Source organism: Micromesistius poutassou (genome assembly GCF_964030765.1).
Source record: "Micromesistius poutassou genome assembly, chromosome: 5".
Classification (NCBI taxonomy): Eukaryota; Metazoa; Chordata; class Actinopteri; order Gadiformes; family Gadidae; genus Micromesistius; species Micromesistius poutassou.
Genome location: NC_140275.1, coordinates 12,903,221 through 12,912,779, shown reverse-complemented (window position 1 = coordinate 12,912,779; position 9,559 = coordinate 12,903,221). Strand labels below are relative to the sequence as shown.

The 9,559-nt window shown below is 40.7% G+C and overlaps 1 long non-coding RNA gene across 1 annotated transcript; it reads left to right on the top strand.

Moving 5' to 3' along the window:
- The first annotated feature begins 2,526 nt into the window (after positions 1 to 2,526).
- On the top strand, positions 2,527 to 4,247 carry LOC311343123. Its single transcript, XR_014633463.1, has 3 exons — positions 2,527 to 2,737; positions 2,911 to 2,999; positions 3,985 to 4,247. It is a non-coding gene; the product is annotated as an uncharacterized lncRNA (long non-coding RNA).
- Positions 4,248 to 9,559: the final 5,312 nt, after the last annotated feature.

The window sequence follows — 9,559 nt, the reverse complement described above, 5'->3', positions numbered from 1 at the left end:
TAAGCGCCGCGGAACGGCTGCGTCGCGGAACGGCTGCGTCCTGTGCCCTGCGTCAATCCCCACCGGGCGCGTAACGGCAGCGCGCGCTGCCTTGCGAGCCAGCCGTATTCATGCGAGATCACGAGATCACGCGATAATCCTGAACGTTTTAACTGTGTGGATAAAGGAAATCCTTTCTCACATTGTCTTTATAAAAAGGATGATTGATTTCGTAAATGATTTTATGTTGCTCCACTTAGATAATAAGTCTCTCGTCGTCCATGTTGCCGACCCTCTGAGACCCTTTGATTGATTGACTGCTGACCTGGTGCCACCGGTCATGACATAATGTTGATGTGAAGTTGTATAGGCTACATGAGCGGAGTATTGTGTTTTATTTTGAAAATTTACCGGATGCTCTATGGCTTTTATTATTTCACTTCCTGCCCGGCTCGATCTGCTCTGTGGAAATTGACGCGGTTCAGCAGCGGCTCGCGTCAAAATAGAAGTGCTGCGTAAAGATAGCGCTGCGGCGCGGTGCGCCGCTCCTGGGACGCTGCTGAGACGCGCCGCGGCGCGCCCGGTGGGGATGGTTTCATTGATTAGAGTGGCAGCGATCAGTTCAGTTCAATGAGCAGCTCCTTCTCGATGGCAATAGATGCCAGTGCAAAGAATCGGGTCTGTCTGGTTGCATTCCGCGACTCTGCGAGTAGGCCTACGTTTTAATGCACGAAAGAGCTGAGAAATATCGCTTGAAATTAACGGTCTTCTCTCTAAACGATCGCCTTGAAAAAGGCAAACGAAGGGAAGGAGATCAGAAACAGGATCGCTAGGTTTGCTCAGGATTTGATCAGGATTGCTGGTCCCTGGGGGCGTTCTAACATCAAAATTTGATTATTAATTATCCCCCCAACAGAGAAGGCCCTGCTGGGCCTTACGGCCCACCACTGCCGATTCACTCATTGGCTGAGGTTCCTGGACACGTGGCGTCGCTTGCCTATATAATGCAGGCTGAACACCCCTTAACTTTAATAAGAGCCTCGACACGCCTCCGCGCACAGCTCATCACACCACGTTAACCTGCTGGAGAGAAGAAAGATCTGCTGTAAGTAGGCTAGTATACGTTGCATTGTTTAGGCTACTATAGGATTGTCACTGCTGAGGATGGAGTCGACTTCCAAACGGCTTCAACATTGTTGCAGCGGTGTTTGGGGATGTGTTTTTTTTTTATCGATAAGGACCTATTCAATATGTAGGCCTATGTCTTTTTTTTTTTTTTTAATAACCATCGCGGACTCGTCGAATGTAGGCTGTACTATTATCATAGTGTCATAGTGTATGGAGAGTTATCATAGTTATCGCAATGTCACCACATAGTCAATAGGCTATGTGGAAAAAAAACTAAAACGATTGATCCAAGACTAAAATAGACTTCGCTTGGCTGATTGATTTGAAGTTTAAACATGCATGCATCCTTATTTGGATTTGGGAAATGTGTGTATATATATATATATATATATATATATATATAATCTCCAAAGGATTTGGGGCTTTTGTCATCTTTATACTGGCACATGCGGCATATGTAAAGTAAATAATGCACAAACTAGACAGCGTGGTGTAGTCTGAAGGGATCAAGGATCCCGAAGGGTCAAATGCGCGCGTATTCACGCTGTGTCACTTTTCCACCGTAATCAACGTGCTGCATACTGCATGAGATAAATACGCTCCGCTGTAAAAAAACAAAAAACGTCTTGGATCAGTCAAGAAAAAACATGAGTATATTAGATGATGACACCCACCCCCTCCATTCTGAATTTGAACTGCTTCCCTCAGGGCGGCGCTATAGAGCACATATGACAAGGAAAAAAATATACAAAGACTCTTTTATCCCAAATGCGATCTTCATGGTCAACAAACCAAGGAAAGCTAGATGAAAGGGAGGTGTAGATTAGAGTGCCTTGAACGGGCTGGCACTGTTGCTGGCTGCCTTGTACCTGATGTGTATACTTGTGTGTGGGGGCTAGAGGAGGGGGTATACTGTATGTGATGTGTCAGGGGGTATACATGTGATGTGTCAATCTGGTGGACATGCCTACTCAATGGGGTGAATGTGCTTGTTATGTATCCTATGTGTTTTTATTCAGTGAGACCAAAGACAATTTTCATGGTGACATGACAAATAAAGTCTATTCTATTATATTTCATAGCTTCTAATAACCAGTAGAGATGTAATCATGCAAATTCATGCACATTCTATTTGAAGTCTAAACATGCAGCCGGAAATCCTGTTCCTTATTTGGATTTGGGATCTCTCACTCTCTCACTCTCTCACTCTCACTTTTTCACACCTTTAATTGAGCATGACATGGAATGTGGGTGTGGTTACACGCCCACATTGTCAATGTTTTACCCACGTTTTACACCAGAGGGCCTCGGGTGTACTTTGGAGTGGGTAAAATGTATGCTCATTCTTGAGAGTGCCTCATCAACGTTTTATCCCTGCCAAAGCCTAATATCGTAATTTTTCCTCCTTTTCAGGTATATATCACTTTATCACAAAAAAAGTTAATTAACCTAATTCGACCTGGTGTCCAAAGCAGAGTTTTTTCAGCTGCCACTATCCTTATGACTGCACCTTTGAAGAAGACGGGCTGCTTGACCCAAAAAAATGGGAAGCAAGTGACTGTCAGCAAAATGTTTCCAGGAAAAAAACGATTGATGGCCAAGTCGGCCCAATTCCGGAGCCAGTACAAAGGTAAATGAGCCTCTAAAATTCAGATCTCAGCAGTGAAGTGATTTGGATTTTCTTTTTAAAAATGGAAACTATTGCAGGTTGGTCTCATTCGGCCACATTTATATATTGAGATAAGTTAAATTACCATAGCCCCCTGCATGATTATAATGTTTGCTTGCTGATTTCTTACACAGCGACAGTCTATGAGTGGGAAAACTCTGTGGCTTTCTCATTCAAGTGCGACGGAAAACTCTGCTGTCCAAAAGTCGGAAACGGCCTGGAGGTAAATATAAAGTTATATTTGATATTTTACATTTAGGGCATTTAGCAGACGCTTTTATCCAAAGCGACCTACATTATACATTTGTCATAAGAGGGTGAAACAATATATCGCAGTCGGTGCAGTAAGGATTCATTTCTGGACTGGTGTTGTAATAAGTTTCATATACTGTATATCAAGTGTATTGGTACCAACCGGGGCCTGAGTAGCTGCACACAGGTCTTCAACTACTGGTGCGAATGTTGGCACTTCAGCTTCAACCCCAAGGAACTCAAACTCAACAAAACAATATTCTACTCACTGTATCCCTAACAGGGTACAGATTGGCCATTGACCTGCACCACAAGAGTGGTGTAATCTGATTCATCGAAAAATAATTCTTTGATACAACCAATGGGTAACAGTGGTGACTTGGGAGCCCGTATCTTATAAGCAACTTTCATAGTCTCCTTATAGTTTTACCTATGCTGTACTCTTTGTGCATCATACCTTTGGGCAACCCGTTACATTCAACAATGTATGTGACCATCTTTCTCAATTTAAAACAGTACCAAGGCTTTGGCTTTGAGGTGCACAGGGCCCAGGCCAGTTGGGTGTTTTCGTTTTGGAGTGTGGGCTAGTTCCCAAGACAGGATTACCTTATATTAAAAAGCCCTAACTGACACGGTTTCATGTTATTTATTGTCACGTCCATTTTTATTAAACATACAATTAACAGTTAACAATTAACAGTTGCAAATCATTTTCAGCTGGTTAGCTTTCCCATATCAGCCTTATATTCATGGATGTTGACTCTGATTTCATATTAAACACAAATTGGGGAGATGCCCGAGAAAGACAGGCAGGTTGAGACAAATTAATATTGTGTGATGTTGATTGAATCATATAGTTAACTGGTTAGTTTTCAAGCTTCCATTTCAACAATAACACTTACGTGGTCATTATTTACAGTTACCTTTTGAGTTTAACCAGTCTTTTGTGTCCGCAGCTGGATGAACATGCTGAAGATGAACATTTGCCAATTAATTTGGGTAATAAAAACTTCTTTATCTGGGCCGATGAAGACCAGGGAGAGTGGAAACGTCTGAAGCATCAAAACGGAGACGTGGTAAAGTTCCTCTGCTGTGCTGAAGATGGCAATCTTTTCTTGAAGGACGAATCGCAGAAGCAATCTGAAAGTAATGCAGATTGTTTCCTGTATCGATTTGATGCCTGATGCCTTAATTATTTCTATAAATGCAATTCATTATTATTTTGATGGTGCATACAATACAAATATATAGATACAACAAAAATATACATTTTCTTTGTATCTTTCATATTTTTTTACCTTGGTAAGTGTAACAGGTTAAAGAATGGCAAATATTTTTGTAACCTTTCATTTTATATTTTGTGGTTATGTGAGTTTTATTTCACCAAAATCTTGTATTGTTCATGGTAGCTTATAGGTATTGGGAGATTTATTTGTTGTGTAACTGCGCCCTCTATTGGATAGTGGTGGCTATATGCTGGATTTTCGCGTTCCTTTCTCAGTCTGCATTCCACTTGAGTCAGTACGTTTACATGCACTGCTTAATCCGATTAAAGCCATAGTTCGACTATGCTCCGCAATTGGACAACTGCAATTGTCCGGGTATACATGGCGGTGAGTAAATCGATTCATTCAATCGATTCACCGAAACGTGTCATGCCCCGGTACGTTTTCCCCCATGGGCAAGATAAACCCGACTAGGAGTCTTTACTTGTTGTGGAAGTACCAGAGAGTCGGAGAACCCGACGTAGTCTGTAAGATTCATAATATCAGAGAATACCCCCGTCAGTTCGGCCGCGGCCCAATGAATGAATAAAGATCTTAGTTATTTTACAACCTCGTTGATGAGAAACATTTAGAAAAACATGTAGGCCTACTTTTAATTCAGCCTTGGATGAAATCGAAGCGTAGTGTTTACTGAATGCATGTTGATGATGATACACTCCTTATAGGGGTTAACTACATTGGCACGACACCGGCTTCCTCCATCTTCTGCGCCAGCTTCTTAAATAAATCGCCTATCCGAAGTGAGTTGACAGCTGTCTACTGAAAACATCTTTCTCCCGCCGGAGCAGCCCCTCCGCCACCCGTCTGTATACGGCATTCCCCGCCTCGGCGCACTGAATGAATAAAGATCGTAAACACGTCGGGAGAAAAAAACATTTATTTTGACAGATGTGCCCGAAGTTACTAATCCAATACATGCACGCTTAACTCGACTATGAATCGCATTATCTAGGGGTCTTAATTCGACTATGAGTAACCCAATTCGATTCGATTTTAGCTCGACTAAGGTGTATACACTAGACTACATGGTAACTTGTACATGTATTTCAGGATGAGTGCACTTAAATTTAGTCGTGTTTTGTCGAGAACATTGATGTTTTGAGAGCTTTAGAGATTGTTAACATAGCTAACCTCGTGGTTTGTTTTGCTGTATGCTAGCGCTCGCCATTCTATCTTTGTGTAATATAGCCCAAATGTTTCAGTTGTCCTTTTTCTTATGTTAGGCTGATTCATTCCGTGAAGATAGAATCCTGAATCTTTGCTCTCATTGAATTTGTACAGGTATGTAGGCTACTCCCACTACCAGGTTTAGAATGTAATGTGTTCATTGAAATGTTTTCTTGTATTAAATTTTCTGGTTTTGAAATACTATTAGACAGTAGTGAGTCTGCATTCCACTTGATTGAGAGAGGCTGATTCATTCCGTGGAGATAGAATCCTGAATCATGCTCTCATTGAACTTGTACAGAATAAAGAACGCCACAAAAGAACATCAGCGTCCTGTCTTCAGTGCACCAGAACACAACACAGTCGGCGAAATGCAGACCGGCTACATAAGCACATCCCTACTTGTACCAAGTCTCCGATAACCTTTTTGACAAGGGAAGAAGTTGGCAAGGATGCAGCTTTGTTCTATTCTGTTTTTTTTATGGTCAATGGTCAATGGTCAATATGGTTAAAAACTGTTTTATGGGAACTACACTGTATATAATTGCCTCAAATTTACAGCCAGATTACAACATTATTAAGTTGTTAATTTTAAGTAGGCCTAATAAATCTGCTAAACCACCCTCCATTGACTGTTTTTAAACAGAACTTGAATGCCTTCCTACAATACAGCATGTTACTGCTATCAACTGTCCAAAGTATCTTAAGTTACAGTATCATGCAGTGTTTTTTGTAAATTGGGAAGATTTCCCCTGAACTGCACATGTGAAGCTGGATCCGTTCTGTGGATGCTAAGACATTTTTTTACCCTGACTCTCCATATTGTGATGCTGGAGGGCTCCGGCTTCAAACAGCACTTTAACACCTAATAACACTGTTACCTTCACTGTTATTATTACAGTGTTCTCTTGCATACTTCTTGTATTTTTCTCCAGTCATGACTTATTGCCAGACAGCTGGTCATACATGACAAATGTTGATTTTGTGAAAACCAAAGAAATGCTGATTCATAGCTTAATTGGAAGCCAAGTTTTCAGTATGGGTTCAATGCCGTTGAGTTAAGCAACAATAAATACACTCGTAAAATATTTATATTTAAATTTTGAATAAGCCTATTTTGGTAAACCCACATGTCTCCTCACTGCTGAAGAAACTTATAGATTTTGGGTTGAGTCATATAAAAACATCATTGGCTAAATGATGGGGTCAAAGTTTTAATTTGAGTGTTAATGTTCAATAAAAAACTCCACCCACATTACATTATATTACACACACACACACACACACACACACACACACACACACACACACACACACACACACACCACTGTGCATTACCGCAGCTGCATCACCATCAGATCTTTCATTATGTCACTCTGCAACGAGCAGATCACCGGATGCTTTCGCAACTTCTACTTCAAATGATTCAATTAGGCCTATATTACAAGTGTACCGCCTCCAGCCCAGGAGTAGGCCTATGAGAACGGGTTTATTTAATATTCTTATTAAGCGGCATCAACACTGAAACACACCAATATATTTTTGTTTCGAACCATTTTTCCTTTTTACCTACATTTACCTACATATGTAATATTTTCAGGCAAACGACCTACATGTGTCTGCTATCATAACCTACTTAAAGTTATCCAATAGAGAAAACAAGTCGTGAGGAATTAAACCAAAAATTGACGCTGTCCGATGTTACAATTGAAGCGCATGTGAGTCTCAATTGTAACAGCGTGAGTTACGGTTGTAACACGGCTAAAAAAAACAGCATTAAACAAATAGTTTTCATGGCAAATCAACAATATTTCAGTTAAGCAACTGTTTTTACGTTGATTTCATACCAAGGATGTGATCAGATAATGTATAAAACATATTATTAAAACTTACCGAATGAGTTGGCGCATTCCTGTCCTTCCTTGTTGGCAAGTAGCCTACATTGATTACACCTACATAGTTAGCGAATTTGATTGATGGAAGTTGTAAAAATACTATAGGCCTACAACCCTAATCTGATTTAGAATAGCCTATAATTGAATAACATCTGACTGAACACAGAGTAGCCTATTGGCCAATACGGCGCATGCTTTTTGGGGAGGCCCGCCTAATTGCGCACTGAGCCCTGGAGGGTCAAAAATGTAGCAACACCCCACTTAGCTTTACAGTCTATGCTATAGCCACACAGTCCATTTATATTTGCAGTTTTATTGACAAAAAACAGATATACAAGGCCATGGTATGAAAAAACCAGTCAGCATTTTAACATTTCATTAAACAGTAGGCCTATAATTAATTAAAAAGTGTATTAACATTCATTAACATTTTTCATAACATTTCATTAAACAGTAGGCTATAATTAATTAGTGCATAAACAATATTTCATCCACACACACAACACAAAACATTAGAATGTGCGTGTTCACATCATAACATGACATAAAAGTGTAACAATATTTCATCCAGGAATGCTCGTGAGCTGGTCAATTACTTTTTTACTAACATTTTTCATAACATTTCATTAAACAGTATAATTAATTTAAAAGTGCATAAACAATATTTCATCCAGAATTGCCTGCTGTAGGTTTAACGAGTTAACAATTGTGACATGTGTAGATTTTCCCTCCCTCTGTGCACTATTGGGCCCACTTTTTACAGCTCCAGCATTGCACCCACACTTCTCCAGGCTTCGATGAAACAAAGTCCTCCCCACAGACCTGGCATTCGGCATTTCTCTTCTCCCAGGTAGCTGTTGTTCGCTTTTTCTTCTGGAGCTTGGAACTGCGTGGTGCAACTTGCTTTTCTCTCTCCTCTTCCAAGGCCCGTTTTGTTGGTGTGTATGTTAGTATAGCTGTTGTCCTCCTCTTTCTTCCCTTGGTGGTGGCTTTTCTGGGTGGCAATAGATGCCAGTGCAAAGAGTCGGGTCTGTCTGGTTGCATTCCGCGACTCTGCGAGTACGTTTTAATGCACTAAAGAGCTGAGAAAGATCGCTTGAAATTAACTGTCTTCTCTCTAAACGATCGCCTTGAAAAAGGCAAACGAAGGAGTTCAGAAACAGGATCGCTAGGTGGTGTGAAGGCGGTGGCCATAGTAGTTCATATCAACTCTCTCTCACTACCTCCCAACGTTTCAAACTTTGCTGATGACATCAACGGGGGCCAGCGCCGGCATATTGCTGGTCCCTGGGGGCGTTCTATCACTACACATCAAAATTTGATTATTAAATATATTGTAACATGCTGAAAAAATGTATGGAATTAAGATGCGTTCAGACACACATTAATGTAATTTTGAAAAAATATAAAATAAATATATTATTTAGATTTTGTCAGGGCCAGCAGAGAAGGCCCTGCTGGCCTTGACGGCCCACCACTGCCGATTCACTCATTGGCTGAGGTTCCTGGACACGTGGCGTCGCTTGCCTATATACTGCAGGCTGAACACCCCTTAACTTTAATAAGAGCCTCGACACGCCTCCGCGCACAGCTCATCACACCACGTTAACCTGCTGGAGAGAAGAAAGATCTGCTGTAAGTAGGCTAGTATACGTTGCATTGTTTAGGCTCACTGCTGAGGATGGAGTCGACTTCCAAACGGCTTCAACATTGTTGCAGCGGTGTTTGGGGATGTGTTTTTATCGATAAGGACCTATTCAATATGTAGGCCTATGTCTTTTTTTTATTTTTACTTTTTGAACTATTTTTAAAAAAAACCATCGCGGACTCGTCGAATGTAGGCTACCTTATTGATTAGACGATTGACTCATGCATATACTTGTAATACTATTATCATAGTGTCATAGTGTATGGAGAGTTATCATAGTTATCGTCAATGTCACCAATAGGCTATGTGGAAAAAAACTAAAACGAATTATCCAAGACTAAAATAGACTTCGCTTGGCTGATTGATTTGAAGTTTAAACATGCATGCATCCTTATTTGGATTTGGGAAATGTATATATAGGCCTATATATATTCTCTCTATACTGGCACATGCGGCATATGTAAAGTAAATAATGCACAATCCCCGACAGTGTGTTGTAGTCTGAAGGGATCAAGGATCCTGAAGGGTCAAATGC